The sequence below is a fragment of the Helianthus annuus genome, chromosome 10 (genome assembly GCF_002127325.2).
Source record: "Helianthus annuus cultivar XRQ/B chromosome 10, HanXRQr2.0-SUNRISE, whole genome shotgun sequence".
NCBI classification, from domain to species: domain Eukaryota; kingdom Viridiplantae; phylum Streptophyta; class Magnoliopsida; order Asterales; family Asteraceae; genus Helianthus; species Helianthus annuus.
The window spans coordinates 99,906,409-99,927,190 of record NC_035442.2 but is presented as its reverse complement, the minus strand read 5'-3'; the positions used below and the strand labels follow the sequence as shown (position 1 = coordinate 99,927,190).

Sequence of the window (20,782 nt, the reverse complement as noted above, 5' to 3'; positions counted from 1 at the left end):
TAGCAACGGAGGAACCCTATTTCCATTTGGAGGCCTATGATTCAATTTGCAACACTCTTGGGAGTCAAGGTTTTTCGGCCGATGATGTAAAGTTGGTCTTGTTTCAATTTTCATTGGAGGATAAGGCAAAAAAGTGGTTCTACACTTTGCCTTCAGCATCTATTTACACTTGGGCAGAAATGCAACAAATTTTTCTAGATGAATTTTATACCGCCCAAAAGACCAGTGATGCTAGAAAGGGATTGAGGAGTTTTCAACAACAACAAGGCGAAATGTTTCATGAAGCCTTCGAGCGCTTTAATATGATGATCAAGAACTGCCCGCATCATGGAATTGAACTTTGGGAGTTGATGAATGCTTTCCATGAGGGGTTGTGTGCCGAAGATGCGCGCGATTTAATGTCCATCACAAATGGGACTTTTGGCACAAACTATGAGCTTGACGATTGGGAGTTCTTGGAGCAAATGGCCATTACATCAAAGAGAAAAGCTCAAGCATCAAGGAGAGCACGACCGGCCATTACCCGAACACAAGTGCATGCGGTTGATGATGGTAATGTACAAACTTCTAATCAAATTTATGATGTTTGTGCTATTTGCAATGAAATAGGTCATGCGACTGAAAATTTCCAAGGAGGTGATGGGCAATACGAAGAGGTTCATGCTGTGCAAGGTCAAGGAGGGGGTGGCAGAAATTACAACAATATGAATTCTAATACTTACCACCCCGGGTTGAGGAACCACCCAAACTTTCGTTATGGGAACCCTTCAAATCAAGTTAACCCGAGTTTCCAAGGAAACCAAGGATTTCAAAGGCAATATCAAACGGGTCAAAGCTCTTCGGATGGAAACGAAGTAATGGAAATGTTGAAGGCGATGCAAGTCGAAATGCAACGAATGAATCAGCGTGATGAGGTTCGGATGCAAAAGGACGAGGCCCGTGATAATGCTATTCAAACTTTGACTACTCAAATGGGTCAACTTGCGAGTGAAGTGGCGATTTTGAAGAAAGCAAAAGGCCAGCTACCAAGTGATATGGTGACAAATCCCAAGAACATAAAAGGCGTTAATATCAATGTGGTAAGCACCGTTCCTAGTACCGAATTTAATGAAAAATGTCTAACCTCTTCGTGTCAAATAAATACAGGTATAGAGAAGGATGCCGATGGTGAGAATGATAAAGAACATGGAGCACCAATCGTGCCTATCCGTGTGGGAAAATTAAAAATCCCTCACGCATTGTTGGACTACGGGGCAAGCATGAGTGTGCTACCAGGCGATTTATATGATATGTATGACTTTGGTCCGCTTCAAGATATAGACACCATAGTAAGCTTGGCGGATGAAAGTTGGAGGCGTCCATGGGGAATGGTTCGGAATGTTAAGATTCAGTTGGGAGAGTTTGAATACCTGGTGGATTTTCTAGTTCTAGACTATGGTTCTACCAAAATGGCAGCATAACAAAGGGTAATCTTAGGTAGACCGTTTCTATACACAACAAATGCTCAAATTAATTGTAGAGACGGGATTATTACCATGACCGAAAAGAAGCGTAAGTTGTCCTTTGATGTTCAAACTAGAGTGATTAGTTATGAGTCCATTGAGGGGAAGGGTGGTGAGTCTAGTGATTGTATAAAAAATGTGTTTCAAAGAATGAGAAAAAAGCACCCACCGGACCGTGAAGAAAAACATATGGGTATAAGCAGGAGTGTATTTGATTACCCACTGAGTCGAAACGAGACAGATGCATTTTGCTCAATGGCACAATGTAGTGATGGAAGTGGCAGTAACCCATTCTTTGAGCCACCATAAATGGGGGTGGCACAGTCTGGCTGAAGACTCGAAACTTAGCGCTGCTCGGGAGGCAACCCGGGGTTTTATATTGATCTTGCTGTTTTTATCTTTCTATGTTTCAGGGCCATGGCGACATTCAAGTGTGGGGAAGATGTACGGATATTTGGGTAAAAGTGGTGATAGGAAGTCGGATTATCTACAACATCTGTTGTGGCAAACTTCACCAGGTCAATGTACTCTTTCCTTAGTCTTGTTGTGTTCTTTAGCTTTGAAATATTGGTAGTTAGTTTGTTTGATTTTGTAAAAAAAAAATACAAAAAGAAATTTGGGGTTTGAGTTTATAAGCTTTTAGTTGGTGTTTAAGAATTTATGCGATCAAAGTCTCTCAAAACCATACGTTGGGGTCAATGTATCCCAAGTGTGGGGATGGGGAGAAATTTTGAGATTTTTGAAATTTTTTTTAAATCAAGCAAAACATGAAAAATTTGAACACCTTAGTCTAACCCCAGATGATGCACCGGCAACCCTTAATACCCTTTTGTTCTTGGTGAGAGTTGAAGCCACACTTGTACATAAATAAAATTTATCTTTGATGAGAGTGGCAACGGGCGGGGGTGCATTAGAACTTGTGCTTGAATGCGGTTTAAGTCCTTAGTTGGACGTGAATGTGAAAAGGATAAAGGCATTTAGGTAGCCTCGTCTTTAGTGTGTGTGAGTGTGGGATTTGGGGGGTTGGACCTCATAAATTATATATATGAGCATGGTTGTGAGAGGGGCAGGGGTTTGGACATTTAGTTGCCCAATTTTGTGCCTACAAGCCTATCGTTTGTTACCCCTAGTTAGTTACCTAAAAATTTACCCGATTTGACCCGGTCTTATAGTACTAGTGGTTGTTTAGTAGTTTGTGATTTAGTTTGTTTAAAAAAAATAAGAAAATAAAGGAAAGAAGAAAAGAAAAAAAAAGAGAAAAAGCAATGAAAAATGAAAAAAAAGTGATGTTTAGTTGTCTTGTATATAGTAGTTAAGTTTGATAGTTGTTCGTTTGTTTCTTTGGGTAATAAATGACCGGGTTAAGTTTTCGCTACTTCATATATATTCCATTTCCTACCCATTCGCCTAGCCTCGTTACAACCTTAAAAGCCCCTTTGATTTGCATTCATGTTTGGCACTTGTAGGAGGAGAACCGATTTAGGTACAAGCCTATAGTTGTGCAATCACCCGTTTGCCTATTGTGTGTCTAGCTTATCTTTGCTAGTACTTACTTGTAGCCGAGAGGAGAGATTTAGAGAGGGGTGTATTGTTTTGGGTGTTAAGAACGGGTTAGTAAAAGGATGACATGTTTTTGTTTAGTTTATGTTGATCGCGTATGTGTTGAAAATAGTTTTTGAATGAGTTGCTTAGGACAAGCAACGGGTAAGTGTGGGGATGTGATGGGTGGTCCATAGGACAACCCTTAAGGCCTTTAAATAGACTAAAATACCATACTTTATCCGGTTAATAGCTTGAATTTGGTAATCACAAGATGTTTGATGTTACAAGTGTTAAAGAGCTTAAAATGCGGGTTTTATAGAGCTTGGATGGATGCTAGAAGTTGGCGGTGTTGGGATTGAAGAAATGGTGAATTAAATGAAGGAAACAAGGAAAAACTAACACTCAGCGCCGTAACCTACGGCACTTGGCCATAGGTTACGGCCCCAACCTTTGCAAAAAGCCTTCGCCGTAAGACAGAAGCCACCCGCCGTAAGGGAAAGCTGCTCGTCGTAACCTACAGCCCTCTGCCATAGGTTACGCCAACGACTGATCCAATTTTGTAACTTATGCATTAAATTGTCATTTCATGGGTTTTTATTGTGGCTCATCATATGTTTTCGGTTACCACTGGCTTGTGAACGAAGGGGGGAGCAATCTTGGAGACTTGGAAGCTTGGAGAACATATCTTATCATCTAGTTTTTGTTGCCTTTGATCTTGAAAAACAATATTACTTTTGATATGATGTTTGTCCAAGCCATGAGTGGCTAAACACTTGATGATTGTCCTGGATTGAAGGTTTGGTTGAGACATTTCATGTTTGACTTTTCTAATTTCTAGAATAACAATCTCTTTCTTATTTGAATTGTTTGTTATGGTGTGTGATTGTTTGTTAGTAACTTGTTAATCCTTAAGTTGAACTAATTAGAAATCATACGTTCCTGGTGCCGTTGGCAATCGAGATATCATGGGCATAGTTAGGCTTGGGTAAGGGTTGATTGATCATCGGGTAACAACCTCACGTTCTAGGAATCTGAGTACTTAGTTCCCTTTCATCACCGCAAGTAATCACACATGAGCTATGTCTATGTAGTTCTTTCTAGTGAAATGATAATATGAATGTCGAAACAAACCGGAAATCTAGGATGATCACTTGTCTCTAATTTGCTTACAACCAAAACTTTTCTTTTGCAATTTATTTAGTTAAATTTAGTTCTTAAACCAATTCACTCAAACCAACTCTTGAATTTTATTTTCTTGCAATTAGCTTAACTTAGTTCACTTAGATAAATCTTCAAATAACACATATTCCACAAACTCCCTGTGTTCGATACCCACTTACCGCTATCTATTAGTAGTAATTGGATTAAATTTGATTGTGACCACGACATCACGTCAATAACTGCTCAGCAGTTACTCCCAACTTTTCATTCTGATAGTTAGCTTCTAACACAGCTTCCTTCTGAGCGGCTAACAATCTTTCATTTAAGCTGTTCTTCAATTCAATGCTCTTGGCATTGATTCTAATAGGCTTAACCCTTTCTTTTTTGCTCAAAGCATCGGCGACCACATTCGCCTTACCTGGATGATATCGGATTTCACAATCATAATCATTCAGTGTCTCCATCCATCGACGCTGCCTCATGTTTAAATCCTTCTGGTTAAACAGATGTTGAAGGCTCTTGTGATCAGAATAGATCACACACTTGGCACCATATAAATAATGCCTCCAAAGTTTTAGTGCAAACACAACAGCACCCAATTCCAAGTCGTGGGTGGTGTAATTCTTTTTGTGCACCTTTAATTATTGGGAAGCATAGGCAATGACCTTGCCTCTTTGCATGAGTACACAACCCATTCCAGTGTGTGACGCGTCGCAGTATACCACAAATTCTTCAATTCCTTCAGGCTATGTCAATACAGGTGCATTGCTTATCTTCTGTTTAAGAATATCAAAGGATTCTTGCGGCTTAGGACCCCAATCAAACTTGATATTCTTGCGAGTTAATGAAGTTAGGGGTGCTGCAATCCTTGAGAAATTTTCAATAAAACGCCTGTAATATCCTGCCAGACCCAAGAAGCTACGAATCTCTGTGGGCGTTTTTGGCTCTTGTCAATTCATGATAGCTTCAATCTTAGTGGGATCCACCTGGATACCACGCTCACTAACCACATGTCCAAGAAATTGGACTTCACGAAGCCAAAACTCACATTTCGAAAACTTGGCGTAGAGCTTTTCTTGCTGAAGTAGTTTAAGAATACAACGAAGGTGTTTCTCATGATCAGCCTGGTTCTTCGAATAAATAAGAATGTCATCAATGAAGACGATGACAAACTTGTCCAAGTAGGGTTTGCAAACGCGATTCATGAGATCCCTGAATGCTACTAGTGCATTAGTGTGCCCAAAAGGCATCACTAAGAACTCGTAGTGACCATAACGAGTTCTGAATGCAGTCTTATGCACATCTTCATCTCTTACCTTCAGCTGATGGTAACCTGACCTTAGATCAATCTTGGAGAAATAACTTGCCCCTTGCAGTTGATCGAACAGATCGTCAATCCTGGGCAATGGATATCTGTTCTTGATTGTGACCTTGTTAAGCTCGCGATAATAGATGCATAGACGCCTCGATCCATCATTTTTCTTAACAAACAGAATCGGTGCTCCCCAGGGAGATGAACTAGATCGAATAAAACCTTTTGCCAACAAATCATCTAGTTGAGTCCTCAACTCTTTCATCTCGGTCGGTGCTAACTTGTAAGGTGCTCTTGCAACAGGTGTTGCTCTAGGAATAATGTCAATTCTGAACTCCACTTGTCTATCTGGTGGTAAACCAGGTAGTTCTTCAGGGAATACTTCTGGATATTCAGAAATGACAGGGATGTCTTCAATCTTGGGCTTTGGTTCATCAATAGTCACCTGTGCCATGTAAATGACACAACCCTTCTTCAAACACCTTGACGCCTTAAGCATAAACACTTGCTTAGGCAACCCATACTGAGTATCTCCTTGTATGGTAAGTGGCTCACCATAGGGAGTCTTGATAACCACTTGTTTCTTGTCACAAACAATCTGGGCTTGGTTATGAGATAACCAATCCATGCCTATCACTATGTCGAAACCAGATAATTTCAAAGGAAGCAAAGATAACGGAAAAGAGTGGTTCCTAATGGATATAAAACATCCATCTAACACAGTTGAAGCAGTTTCTATGGCACCATCGGCCAATTCTACTTCATATTTTATGCTTAGGGTTTTAACAAGCAGATTTAATAACTTACAAAACTTATCATCAACAAACGACTTATCTGCACCTGAATCAAATAATACCCTTGCATAAACATCATTGATAAGAAAGGTACCTGTTATCACGTTGTAATTCTGAATCGCTTCTTATGCATTCATCTGGAAGACCCTAGCATTGGTCTTCTTACCTTCCTCAGGTTTCTTTGCATATTTTGGGCAGTTTGTCTTTTTATGCCCTTCTCCTTACAGTTGTAACAAGTTGCATCCTTTATATTCTTGCAATCCAAAGTCTTATGTTCTTTGGATTTGCATATCCCACATCCAATTGGCTTTGATTGTGACTTTGATTCAAACCTGCATTTTCCAAAATGACGCTTCTGGCAAGTTTTGCATTTAGGCTTCTCATCCGATTACTGGTTACCCTTGTTAGACCCAGAATTCTTCTTGTGGTCTGTGTTCCCCATACGCTTCTTATTAGAACGTCGTGAGTTATCATCCTCACGTTTCCTTTTTCCTTCTTCAGAACTCTTAAGCGATCTTAGCCTGACCGCATCCAGAGTAAGGGATAACGACAAATCAGCCGCTGACCTAAAAGTAGTAGGTCGAGACGACTTCACACTGGCTTTGATCTCCGGGGCTAAACCCCCAATAAAACGGGCTATATGTTTTGGTTCTGGTGTAATAAAGTATGGAACCAATCGAGACATGGTATTGAAACTGGTAAGGTATGCCTGACAGTCTAAGTTTTTCATAACCAATGTCAAGAAATCGGTCTCAATTTTCTCAACTTCATGTTGAGGACAATAATTCTCTTTAATCAAAGCAACAAACTGAGCCCAAGATAAGTTGTATAACGGAATCTTTCCAGTTGCTTGGATTAAGGACCTCCACCAAGCTAGAGCTTCTCCCTTGAACGATTGTGAAACATACTTCACAATATCTTGCTCCGCACATCCGCTAATATCAACCACTGTATCCATCTCGTCTAGCCACGTCATGCAATCAATGGCTCCTTTTTCCCCAGTGAAATCCCTAGGCTTGCAGGAGATGAAATACTTATATGAACAGGTCTTTGCACGTGGCTCTTGATTGAATACAATCTTCTTAGACGGAACACTATGCTGATTTGAGGAGTGTTGGGCATCATCCTTTTTCGACTCATGAGTTTTAGATGGTGGCTTACTGTGAGCCTCAGAGTGAGTCGTAGGGTGTGATTTGGAATGGGGTACAGATAAGGTCTTGCTATATATACCGCTTGATTTCCTAAACTGTCTGTCCACGGCTTTAGAAACAGCATTATCAATTAATGCTCGAAGTTCCTCTCCAGTTATGTTGATCCTGGTAGTATCATGATTCTCTATAGGATGAATGTTGACTTCTTCAGATTCTGCCATGTAGCTTGATTGCAACATAAAATAATGACAATGATTTATTCAAAAGTCTATTATAGGATTGTCTTTTATGGCAATCTTTGAACCATGGAAAAATTTAAGCCATATTGGTTAATTTTAATTTATTTAAATTTTTATTATATTTTATCCCAATTATAAACTATTTAGGATAATATGGTGGCATACAAAAGGCCTAGTCACAAGGACAATTTTAAATTATAAGCCATGATCTTATAGGATCGAGGCATTAAGGCTTGAACGTAGTTCATTACCTTTTCTTAACAGGGAGTCGTAGACTACAACTGTCTTTTTGTCTCAAGGGACAATATGGCCCGTAGGCACTTCATCACTAATGGATGATCAAATAAAATAGAAAATAGGAATTGGAAGGATCCAATATAAGGATGACTTATGCGATTTTATCGAATCACATTTGCCAGGAGTGTTAACATGTTTTCAGATGTTAACAAGGATTTGAATCTTAATAAGGAACTACCATTATGGCCCTGTCTTAAAATGACACATGGGCTAGGTCTTGCCTTTAATATTTTGTTTAATATATATAATGGCAGATCTTACAAAAGGAATGATATTTTTGATTTATTTCACCTTTTATATTTATGTATATAATGACAAAATGAGATTTAGAATTAAACATCCCATTAAATTAAAAGAGAGTACATATTTACCCTAAACGAGACTTTAACAGAAATAACTTGCCCAGACAGGGGCTAAACTGAAACTACAAGTCCTCGTAGGGACTAGGTACATAAATAGATGTCCACGCAGGGACTTAATTAAAATTGAAAATACAAAACAAAATAAAATAAGGAACTTCAATAATCCCTTCTGTTCTTCCCCTTGATTAAATTTGCCAAACCCTTAAGAAATCCCCGGTGGCTTCTACGCTCTTCTTAAACCTCCCGCTCCACCTGGCTCAACCTTTGAAGAATCTCCTGCTGCTGCGGTGGTTGGATATGTGCTGGCTGCGACTGCTGTTGCTGCAGAGGTTGAGGAGGTGGCTGGTATTGATACCCATAGACCGGGTACCCAGTCTGATATGGGGCTCCGTAGGGCCCTTCAGGATGAAGAGCATTGTAGTTTGCCGCTACGAGATACAGGTCAACATTTGGGGCGTTGTAGTAATTGTAGCCAGAGTGGCCTGTCTGCTCAAAAGGGTTATACGCCGCTGCACTGGCGTAAGAAGGAATTGGGTTATCAAAACCCATATGTGGTGGTGATGGTGGTGCGACTGGCGCGGAGTCCACCTCGGAAACAGGGTTTGAAGGCCTTCCCATCTGCGGGTCTTCATACAGTGGAGGGTAGTGACTGCCACTGGAGGGTAGGGGGTGCTGAAACGGAATCCCCCCCGCACGGACATCCGTGCATTTGATCTTCTCCGCCTCGGTGGCTCCGGAGGCGGCTGCTGCTCTGGCAGCGGTGGCGGTGGCGGAGTGACTGCCTGAAAACGAGAATCCTCAGAGGGATCCTGCTGCTGTTGAGGTGCTGGGTTAAAAGGGGGAGTGAACTCCCAAGGGTACGAGGCAAACCTTGCTTCATAGCTGTCTCGGCCTCGGTATGGTGAACCGTGAAAGGACGATCCATCTTAAATTTCGATGGGATGCGTCGACGTCCCACTCGGCGGCATCTTCAGATCAGTTTCATCATCCATATCCATAGCGTGGTCACCGAAGAAATGATCTTCTGGTCCTAATGGGTTAAAACCCACTGGTTCTTGCACCTGATTGGCCGGATTGAACCAGCTCTGAAAATACGGGGTCGGGTCCTCAAAGGCACAGTGAGAACCTGACCGCTGCAACGACAAGAAGGAATGGCGGGAATCATCGGACTCGTTGCCTTGATGGAGCCCGAAAGAGTCGTGATACGAAGGTGAGGAGCTTAGCGAGACAGAACGCCTCGCAGGCTCTAAGTATGTTCTCCAGTCTTCTTAGGAACTCGTGCTCATCATCACTGAAGGAGTTCGCCGGTGTGATGGCCGGGCTTCATGGTCGTGGTTGGTGAAGATTGGGGTCTTGCCGCCTCGTCCTCTATCTCTAATACGCGGTGGCATCTTCTGTTCCTGTCAAAACAAACAAAGGAAACAACCAAGAGAACAATAAAGGACAAAATAAAAGATTAGGATTAGTCCTAAGTCCATTGCCTAGACTCGGGAGTCAAGGAATGTGCGACTGTGTCATTGAGATTAAACACAAAAGGCTAGTGTTTAATTCACTCAATGTTGGCTCTGATACCAACCTGTCACACCCCGATATTTCCACGTATTACTGGTGAGCCCGGTGGGGAGTATCGTGACGTAGTTGATATCATCATAGTCAATAATCACAGTTTAATCCACAGCGGAAGTCTAAAAGTAATAATATTACAAACTGAATGAAAGTATCATGAGTATTACAAATGGAAAGTAAAAGGATCCACAAGCATATCAAAACAAAGAAGATAATTGTTCAACAGATTTTTAAGTGACAAAGCTTGCAAGACTCTTAATTATTCACTCAGGAGTAGCCAGCCTATTCCGCCTAGTACCTGCACTTTAGCCTTTTGGAAAATACGTCAGTTCACACTGGTAAATACAATTAACCGACACTTTTAAAAACATTTAAGAAAATTGATTTAAATGCACAAGGCACAAATAATCTTTTATAACTTGGGACAATTATTTAAAAAAAAATAATAATCTTGTATACAGATTTATATGTTTGCCGTCCGTTAGGGCCGGTTAGAAGAGCCGGACAAGATTAACTGACACACCACAGGTATAATGCCAACAAGGAGAACTCCTTATTGTGGATTACCATTTATACATACGCAACTGTCAGGAGTATGCCTACACCCCGTGCTTAAGTCGTGGCCATTTCAATGAATGAGCCGAGGATATCCAGGACATGGTCATTAACCCCCCAAAGGCCATATACCAAACAAAACAGATTAAAACAGGTTATGTAAACATTAATCACAATTCGATTTAAATAACTACACACCCGACCGAGCGGTACTATTATAATACCGTATCCCAAGCCCGTATAACGGAAAATAAGTTAAAAGTATTTACCTGAGCAAATTATACAAATTTATCCCAGCCGTATACAATCAGCAAGTGCAAATATCTTTTACTCGGCTCTTAAATCTGGAACGAAGGTTTTAATAACCTATTAGATTCCTAACGGGTCTTACTTAAGTTTAAACTTAGACCGGTTAGTTTTAAAGAAAGGTTTACGGTTCAAAACACAAAATTAAGCGAAGACCGGTTTAGAATGCAATTTAAACCTGACAAGTTTGAAGACTTGTATAATATGGGTAAACTAAACACATTCTGGATTTTGAGGTAAAATGATAAGGTTTGACCCGTTTCGGTCAATTTATGCAAACTAGTCAGATAAACCGTACCGAACGCGAAAAATGCATAACGGGTAACCAAAAGAGTCATCTACAGGTTTCACAAGTTAATATGCCTTAAATATGTTGTGATGTCAGTAGGATACCTCCCATTATGCCCAAAACGAATTTAAAATCAATTTATGACCCACAGGGGTATTTTGGTCATTTTAAAGGTTATAAAAGAGATTAAATATTAATCTAAGGTTCTGGTCTAAATTGATTAGTCAAAATATTTATTTTTGCAGGTCATATCAGTAGGGTATTGCATATATGTGAAATTTATCATTTATAACCAAACTATGTACCGTAGGGGCATTTTGGTCAGTTCACTTAAGCTTTAAAGGTCAAATTTGGAAATCTGAGTTCAAAACTTTTGCTTACTGTTGAAGTATAAAAATTTACTTAAAACATCAGTAGGTATTAAGTCTTATATGTCAAAAATAGTTTTAATCCATACTATGCGTTTAAAACGCGTAAAAAGTCAGTTTTAAGCGATTTTCAGGTTATATAAGGAAAGCTGAGATTTTTATCAGTCCAGAAGGCTTAAAATATTTTATTTAACATATAAAATCAGTAGCAAAAGGTTTGGTATCAAAATGTTATGTAAAACTCATTTTATTAGCAAAAAGGGTATAACCGTCAATTACCGAATCAAAGCAAGAACCCTATGTTATGATCAGTTTAAAAATAAATAAAAATCTTCAAAAATCCCAAAATATTATATTACATCAGTGGGTAAAAGGTTTGATGTCAAAATTCGGGTTTAAATAGGCTTTATGGTCAAAAATCTCGTTTTAATGTCAAAAGGGCATAATGGTCAATTTTAGGCGTTTAACGGAAACATGCAATGAACAAGGATTACAAAGGAACCACATTGTATAAACTCAGAGGGTTATACTAACATGTAACATGCTCCTAATGGAACCCTAAGGCATTTCTAAAACAAGCTAAATCGGGTCAGAACTAAAAGTCAAAGCAAAAGTCTACTTTTGCGACTTTCGGTTCCGAACCGAGCCTAAACTCAGAATTCGGGTTGAACATGCTTAGACATGTTCTTACATTATTTACCAAGTTATTTTAGTGTTAAAACAGGTTCCATAACTTCTACATTGCTAGTTAGGAATTTATTTGCAAAATAGCTTTCTGTTGACTTTTTAATATTAAGTTTGACCCGACAATTGACCAAGTTAGAGTGATAATCAGGGGGTACCCTTTTAAGGACTTATTACCCACATAATTACCAACTCATAGCCACTTTCAATTCGAATAATGGCTGGACCATTAGTGATTAATCACTAAGTCAAGGCTTAATTACGACGGCTTTGACTTTTGGTCATTAAGCTAATAAATCTTGAACTAGGGAGGCTAAGAATGCTTATAAAGGCTCTTAGCACGAATTAGGAGCTGTGGGAAACTTGCTTGAAGTCCAGAGAGCTCCAGAGAGTGAGTTGTGAATATATTTTGAATTGTGCAAATGAACTAGAAAACAAGGAGGCCTTATATAGGAATTAAAACATCACAAGATCATTCATTCATTCCAACAAAGTCTACAAGTGATTCCTGATCATCCCAGGTGTCCCCTATGCATGTAAAACCATTGGATTAGTCCCTGAATTCGAAAACCACCATGCAAAGGCGGTGTAGCCTGCTGTACATGCAGATGTGCAGATTTTCTGCACCGGGCACTCTTACGCGGCCCGCGTAAGAGTTGTCTGTGGCCTACGCGGCCCGCGCGAAGGGTAGATCCGGTCACCAAGTTTTCCAATTTTGCAGTTTTGGTCCCTGGTCCATATAATCTTTATTTTACTTTCGTTTATTGCAATTTTAACCCCCAAACTTGACTTTTAAGGGTCTTGAGTCTTTATACATTTAACAATAAGCCTTCGGTTAGTTACGAGGCCACCCGAACGGTCTTGAAATGCAATATTAACGCATTTGGCCCTTATTACTTGTAATTACCGCTTTGCTTATTTATATGCGTCGAAACTCCACGAATTTAATATCCGATATTCTTGGGATTAAAATAAATTATCACATTGATTTTGGGATTGTTAAAAGGTCACTAAGAGGTTACTTTCAACATGTTGACACTTTTAACCCCTATGTTTCACAAGATCCTTATTTCGATCACAAATGACTTTTCAAGTTCGATAAATTATTCTTTAAAGAATACGAACGTCGTGTGAGGTCAATCAGAGGCACAAGAATGGCATGTTGACGCTTTGGATCCCTTTATTAACATATTTACATTGTTTGACAACTTCAGTCCCTCAGAAATAATTCCCTACACGTTTAAAGTCCATGACACGTGTCTTTATTATATTGGTCGCGTTTTTACGAGGTGTTACACACACAGACTGCTCAACACAAACAAAAATGCAGAATTATATCAGAAATTCAAAAATTTCGAAAACCCTAGTTTTTTCAATTTCAAGATTTTTGAAAATCTTCAAGTTTCTGCAGCCACCAATTCGGAACCGAGCCTCTTCAAGAGCCTAACGCTCTGATACCAATTGTAGGTTCCCTGGTTCGTACGGATCGTCACAGAATCGTCAATCCAATCTAGAGTGCGGAATCCTCTAGACCAGAATAGCACAGAAACGAGTAGAAACAGAAATTACTATCAACCGGGTTTTTATTGATTATCAATCACAAGAATTACAATCAATCAAAACCCTAATTCGTCCAAGCTAGAATGCTCTCACGAAAATCCTCTCAAAAACTATTTTTGGCTAATTAACCTAAACCCTAATGCAAAGCCTTATTTATATAACACAAGGTTGCAACATAGGCTAGGTCAAGACCTCATGGGCTGCGAATTGGTCTAAGCCCAATTCGCCCCATACATCGAATATGTGTGGGTTTGATCTAAGTTGTTGTCAGAAATATGCACCAACAAACTCCCCATCAACAATAGCTTCATAAAATAACTTTGTCTTCAGTCATCTTACATTCTTCATGTAATCTTGCACTGTCTTTGGTCTTTGGATTGTCACACCCTGACTTTTGCGGAAGCGTATGATGTGTGACTGGTTTAATATCATTACATTCAATCGTAATAAACAACTACATGATCAAAATGATGTTCATCCATTCATAAAATTTGAGTATTACAAACACTGGTTATTCAAGTTTTTAAAACACAACATTTGACTAGGTTACAAACCAACAAAAGTGGATGACATCTAAACTTGAAGTCTACTTCTAGTTACGACACCCGCGCCCAAGATCCATCCTGTTACCAGAAATACATGTAATTTTGAAAAACATCAACAAAAGTTGAGCAAGTTCATGCGTCTTGTTTGTGTACTGTAATTCTTGTAAATCTTTGAGAGACTCCTTTGTAAACAGGTATGAAAAGTGTGTATGAACATGAATGTTTTACAAGGACTTTAAGGCATGTGAGGACATAGGGATCACTCATAATGGCTCATACCCTTGTCGATTTTCCTCGACTGTGTCGATTAACCTCGACTGTGTCGATTTACCTTGACTGTGTCGATTACCCTCGACTGTGTCGATTAACCTCGACTGGGACTCCGAAGCACTACTTGGTACTAGTTGTGACCGTGAGTGGGGTTCGGCCGTATCCGTTAGATCTAACCCTCGTCCCTAATTAAGTATTAATGGCATTTCTGTATTTAGTCTATGCTCACATGATCTAGTATTTCATAGGCATTTCAATGTCGATTAACCTCCACTGGGACTCCGAAGCACTACTTGGTACTAGTTATGACCGTGAGTGGGGTTCGGTCGTACCCGTTAGATCTAACCCTCGTCCCTAATTAAGTATTAATGGCATTTCTGTATTTAGTCTATGCTCACATGATCTAGTATTTCATAGGCATTTCATACCGTTTAAGTATTCGTAACATGTATTCCACCCCCGAGAGTTATAAAACCAAAAACAGTTAAAGAAAAGGGGGAGCATGAACTCACTGTTTTGCGTCTTTAGTACTCGTAACTCAAATCTCGTAAGCAAATACGGCTACCTACAATGTGCTAGGGTCTATTAGACGAGCGGGCCGTGCCTTGCCTTAGTATTCATGTTTTGAGTTACATTTCCTTTATGTCTTTAACATTATCCGAAGTTATAATACTTCTCAAGTATTTATTTTCGCATTTCCTTCCCAAGGATGGGAGTATTTCATACATGTATTTTCGTATTCTTTTATTTGTAGTTTCCAAAATAATATATTTTCAAGTTTCACTTAGAAAATATTTAGACTTTTTTTTGTCCAAAAATAATGTATTTCAAGAAAATATATTTTTTCACAAAATCATATATCTTCTAAATATTCTAAGAAAATATATTTCTTACTTCCAAAAATAATATATTTTCTCTTGGTCGAAAATACAATATTACTCTTGTAATATTTTCAAAAACCGTATTTTCATTTCTTGTATCCAAAACAATATTTGCCAAAAATATATTTGTAATGGTACTTCTCGGAATATTTCGTAAGTTACGTTATTGCATTCGGTTTCACAATATCAAGTGTGTAACTTATATATTTCATTCCATGTAATTTTTGGTATTATTTTGGTGTTGTAAATTCTTGGTATTTGTAAGTTACATTATTTTAAATCCTAAAATAATACAACTATTATACAAAGTATACACATAAGCATGCACAATGTGTCTTTAATGTAAAAATATATATTCTAAACATATATTTATCCATTTTTATTTACAAAAACCAACCTCCAATACTTGTATTTTTGTTACAAAATTATGGCGAAGTTTGTATTTGAAAAACATAGTTTAAAATACACTAGTAACACTTATTTAGAACATATTTTCTAAGTGTTGGTATTTTTAGAAAATTTCGCCATAGTTTCCCCTAAAAATGGAGGTGTCCATGCTATTTAACATATCATTTTCTTTTCAAAAATCATTCAAATAATCAACAACAATTCACTAAACAATATTACAATACAACATGAACTTGACCTTTCCCAAAAACGCGTAGTAACTTGGTAAAGTGTTTAGTAGCCTTAGTTACCCTCTAAAATATATTTACTTCTTGGTAAACTTCATTCTTGAAAAGATTTAGTGTTTACAACTTGTAAACACATTTCACAAAAATGTTTATTTATAACATCATCTTGTTTCATAAGTATTTCTACACTTGTTTTATCACTAAAAATAGTGCAAGTTTAGTAAAAACTATGATTTTTCAAAAATCACCCTTTTAAACTTGGTTTTCTTGGAAAATCATTCACAAGTTTAGTAGTTCACTTTGTTTATTACTTTTCAAGAAATCATTTTGTTTATCAAGTTCATGTCCATATGTGAAGATGATTGTCTTATGTTGTTACATAATCATCTTCCTACTTGCTAGATTATGTGTTAAATCACCATCTAGCAAGCTTCATGTGATGATTAACATCATCATCTCAAGAAATCAACAAACAAATATCATTCATGCACTAAACAACATCATTTCAACAAGATTTCATCATATTTCATCTTATGTTTCAAGAATCAAGTGTATGTCTTTTAGTGTTCTTGTGGTTTGCATCATAATATATCTTTTATCCACTTAAAATACGAAGTATCAAGAGTGAAAAAGGATCTTACTACTAGCTTCAAGCTAGGGAAGAACAATGATGAGAGTAGAGTGGATAAAAGCAAATGGGTGAGGTCCTTCAAGTTCCGTGAGCACCAAGCTTCCTAAAGCACCTTGTAACACCTTGTGAAGACCTTGGATTGCATGAGCTTGAAACAAAAATAATGGTGGTGTTGATGTTGTTCTTGGCCGAGAATGGCAAGGGGGAGAGGAAGATGAGTTGTGTGTTAAGTGTGGGTGATGAATGAAGTGCTTATGTATTTATAATCCATCTTAAAGCTCTGTCCATTAGTTCATGTGTTCTCAAAAGTACAAGCACAAATCTTAAGCAAATCAAGAGAGGATCTCTTACAATCTAGCAAGATCATGTAGCATCCATTATTTAGGCCATGTGGCCGATTTCTAGGATATGGGGAGGGGGTCTAATTGTAACTTTTAACCAATTAGTTGTCATGTAATCCATATTCAAGTATTTAGTTAGTTTAGTTAGTTACTAGATATTTTAGTGGGTGTTAGGGTGTTCGGGGATCATGTCTAGCCAAGAAATAATAAAACAATGCTTCTAGCAATATTTTGGTGTTCCGGGTAATGTTTGGTTGTTCGATTAGATACCGGTTCGTTAAAGTGTCAAGTTATTCCGTTTAGTAATCTTTAAGTACCCTTTTGTGACACTTTTAATTCCCGACACTTAGGAAAGCATACAAGACCATTTTGTCATATTTTGCATATTACTAGCTTGTTAAAAGGCTGATTTTTGCTGAATTATGTAGAATTCTGCACTTTATGTGGGTTTTAGGCACTTCCCAGCACTTAAACTATCACTTAGGAATGCAGTTTTGTGGTCCTTACTTCCCTACACACTATACTAGTGTATCACTTGGTCTCTGCCTCATACTGGACCTCAAAATATTGTCTGTCTATGTACTGAACATCGTCAGTATTTTTTTTGTTTGTCTGATAATGGTGCCAATTCTGTTCTGTGCATTATTAGCACTATATCGTGTTGCATGTAGCAACGAATATGAAATGCCATTGTATGTATATAACAGTAATCCGAAATTCATTTGTCTTGTAAACTAGATGATGCACAGTCATTAAAGCACAAATTACTGTTCATTTAGTGTACGAAATGTACGGAAAAGTGACGGTTGTCACATGGATAGCTTCAGCTTTAATAGCTTATGTCAGCAACAGACTCCCCCTAAGCTGATGCATCCAATCACCAAATCTTCAAAACGTTAGCACTTGAGTAAACTCCAGTTTAGCATTTGCATAACAATCTTCAAACTCTTCAACTTTGTTTGCAAAAGACATAAAACACTGCAGGGGTATTGGTCAATCCAAAAGACATAACCAGAAGCTTATAATGTCCATAACGTGTATGAAAAGTTGTCTCATGTTGTAGCTAATTGAATAAATCGTCAATCCTAGGTAACAAATACTTGTTCTTCGCAGTGAGTTTGTTTAGTTCTCTATTATCTATACACATACACATACTGCCATCATTTTTTCATTTTTACAAACATTGGAGCACCACACGGGGCGTGATGATACATTTGTTGATAAGATCTTGCAACTGGGTCATCAATTCTTTTCATTTTGGATGGAGCCAGACGGTAAGGTACTACAACGATGGACTGAGCCCCGGGTAAAAAGTCAATTTGAACTCAAACTTTCAATCCGGCGGTGCTCCAGGCAAGTCCTGGGGGGGGGGGGGGGGGAACAACTCTCGAAAGTCACACATTACAGGTACATCTTTCATATCTTTGGTTACAACTTTAGCATCAACGACATATGTAAGGTAAGCTCCGCACTCTCGCATCATAAACTTTTCAGCCTTGATAATGAAAATTACTTTTTGGCACTATATACACTTCTAATTACTATTTTACCTCTACAAATTTTCTTTGAAATCTGTTGTGTTATATCTATAATAACTTGCGTTTGTTAACTTTTTTTTTAAAAGCTGAAAGCGAAGCTGCGTTTAATATTTAATCTCGCAGTCTGATATGAACTTTGTTGAAAACGGAGTTGTATTTAAAATAGAGTATCTAATTCCAATCTAACGACATCGTTACCGGTATTATATTATTAGAACCAATAATGGCATTTGTTTTTATAGTTTCCGATCGACATAAATCACATATCGATATTACGTCTTTATTTTTTGGGTTTCTTTTTTCGATTGGTATAGAGACTACCAGTATGGTAACAAAGCAAACTAATACGATTCGAATTCCTGCTTCAAAACGTAAGGAATCGTACTAGTGTTTAATTAATTAGCAACGGATAAGCAAGACTAGCAATATATAAATTAATAGAAGGCCTGTTTTAGAATACTTTTATTAGTACTTATGGATAGTGAAACTTGAGCGACTTTTCTATCTTATCATTGACAAAACTTAAGCGTGTTCTTTACACAACGATCTATCATGTCAGGGCCTCTAAACCTACTAATTATATTTCATTTCGTAAGTGTCATCCGCATCGGGGTAACGTTTCAATACAAAAGGGGTAACCAAATAGAAAAAACGACAATTTTTTCTAAAATTTACACTACTGTCGGAGCGTCAAAGGGCAACAAAGGTTACCCCTTCTATCACTCTAGGTCCGCCCCTCATCCATATAAAATCCTCTCTTTTTTTAGGGAGCTGGTGACATGTTTATGAGAATTGGTCAGAATAATCTTAGATTCTCTTAAAATTATATTGGAAACTACACCCGTGTGCAACGACTTTTATACTTAGATTCTTCTGTTTTATTTTATTAAACTTACTAGATTATTTCGCGTTTGCACACAAGTATAACAAATGAAATAGCTATAAGTAACTAAGATTACACAAATATTTTAACAATATATACGATTAATATTACATTCTCTAGAAAAGGTCTTGTGGAAACTTGTAATATTTTAGACAATGAAACCTGAGCTACTTTTCTGTGTAACATCCCGTTGACATAAAAACCTCTGATTATCTTCAATATTATTATATTGGAAACTGCATCAAGTTTCTACCTGATCTGTATTGATTACGTACTCAGATTCTTCTTATTTGTTATTATTTTTTTTTTTTAAATCTTAACTACTTGATGCCACGCCAGTATTCTGGGTGGTAGACTGAATATTTTTCAATCAATTAAAAAAACACTATCATTTTTTGTAAGAAAAAAAAATTAAAACGATGATAAGATCACAATTTTGAGCTCGGGGCAAAACTGTAATTTGTCAGGACTAATGACCGAGTGTTAGACATCTCCTTGACAGAAACAAAAAATTAAATCGAGTCAACCAATTAAAACAAAACACTTCTATAGTTTTGGTAAAAAAAACTGAAATGTTGGTAATACTGTAATTTTGAACTGAGCACACAACTTTAATTTTGACTGGGGAAAAATCGTAATTTTCCAAAGCTAAAGCGATACGATACAGTAATTTTGAACCATGGACAAAATCCTATTTTTGAACAGTGCAACTTCGTAATTTTAAACTGGGGGTAAAATCGTAACGTACCCGGGCCAATGGTGGAGTGCCATGCAGCAACCTGGCACTATTCCTCCACACACCTTTAAAAAACTAAAACGATTACAATACTATAATTTTTAACTTTGAGCAAAATTGTGATTTTAAGCTGGGATAAAATCATAGTTTGCCAAAAGCTAAAGCAATCGTAATATGTAATTTTTAACCGGAGGTAAAATCGTAACTTTGAACAGGAGGAAAGTTCATAATTTTGAAATCGGGTAAAATCGTAATATACTCGGACCAATGAGTAAATGCCTGACAGCAGCAGCCTGACACTATTCTACCACGTTGGCTGCCAGACACTTTGCCCCACATTAGTTTTGTAGTACATGTAAATAAATATAAATTCGGATGAGTTACTTGTATGTAATATTTGAATTGAAGGGATTCTTATAGAGCATTCACATCCTAGCTATCAAAATATCTGAGAAGAGGTTTTCATATTATAAAAGGTATAAAAGGTGGTTGTGAGTAGAAGAGAGAGAAAATGTTATTGTTCATATGTATATTTGAGGGATACTGTTTACCCTCTACAATTTTTTTTATATATTTTGATAGTGGTTGTGGGTGGAAGTGAGAGAAAATGTAATGATAAAAGTATAAAAAAATA

At 37.7% G+C, this 20,782-nt stretch overlaps 1 non-coding gene across 1 annotated transcript; it reads right to left on the bottom strand.

The window, feature by feature from the left end:
• Positions 1–228: 228 nt before the first annotated feature.
• LOC118483507 lies at positions 229–334 on the bottom strand. Its single transcript, XR_004870797.1, has one exon. It is a non-coding gene; the product is annotated as a small nucleolar RNA R71 (small nucleolar RNA).
• Positions 335–20,782: the final 20,448 nt, after the last annotated feature.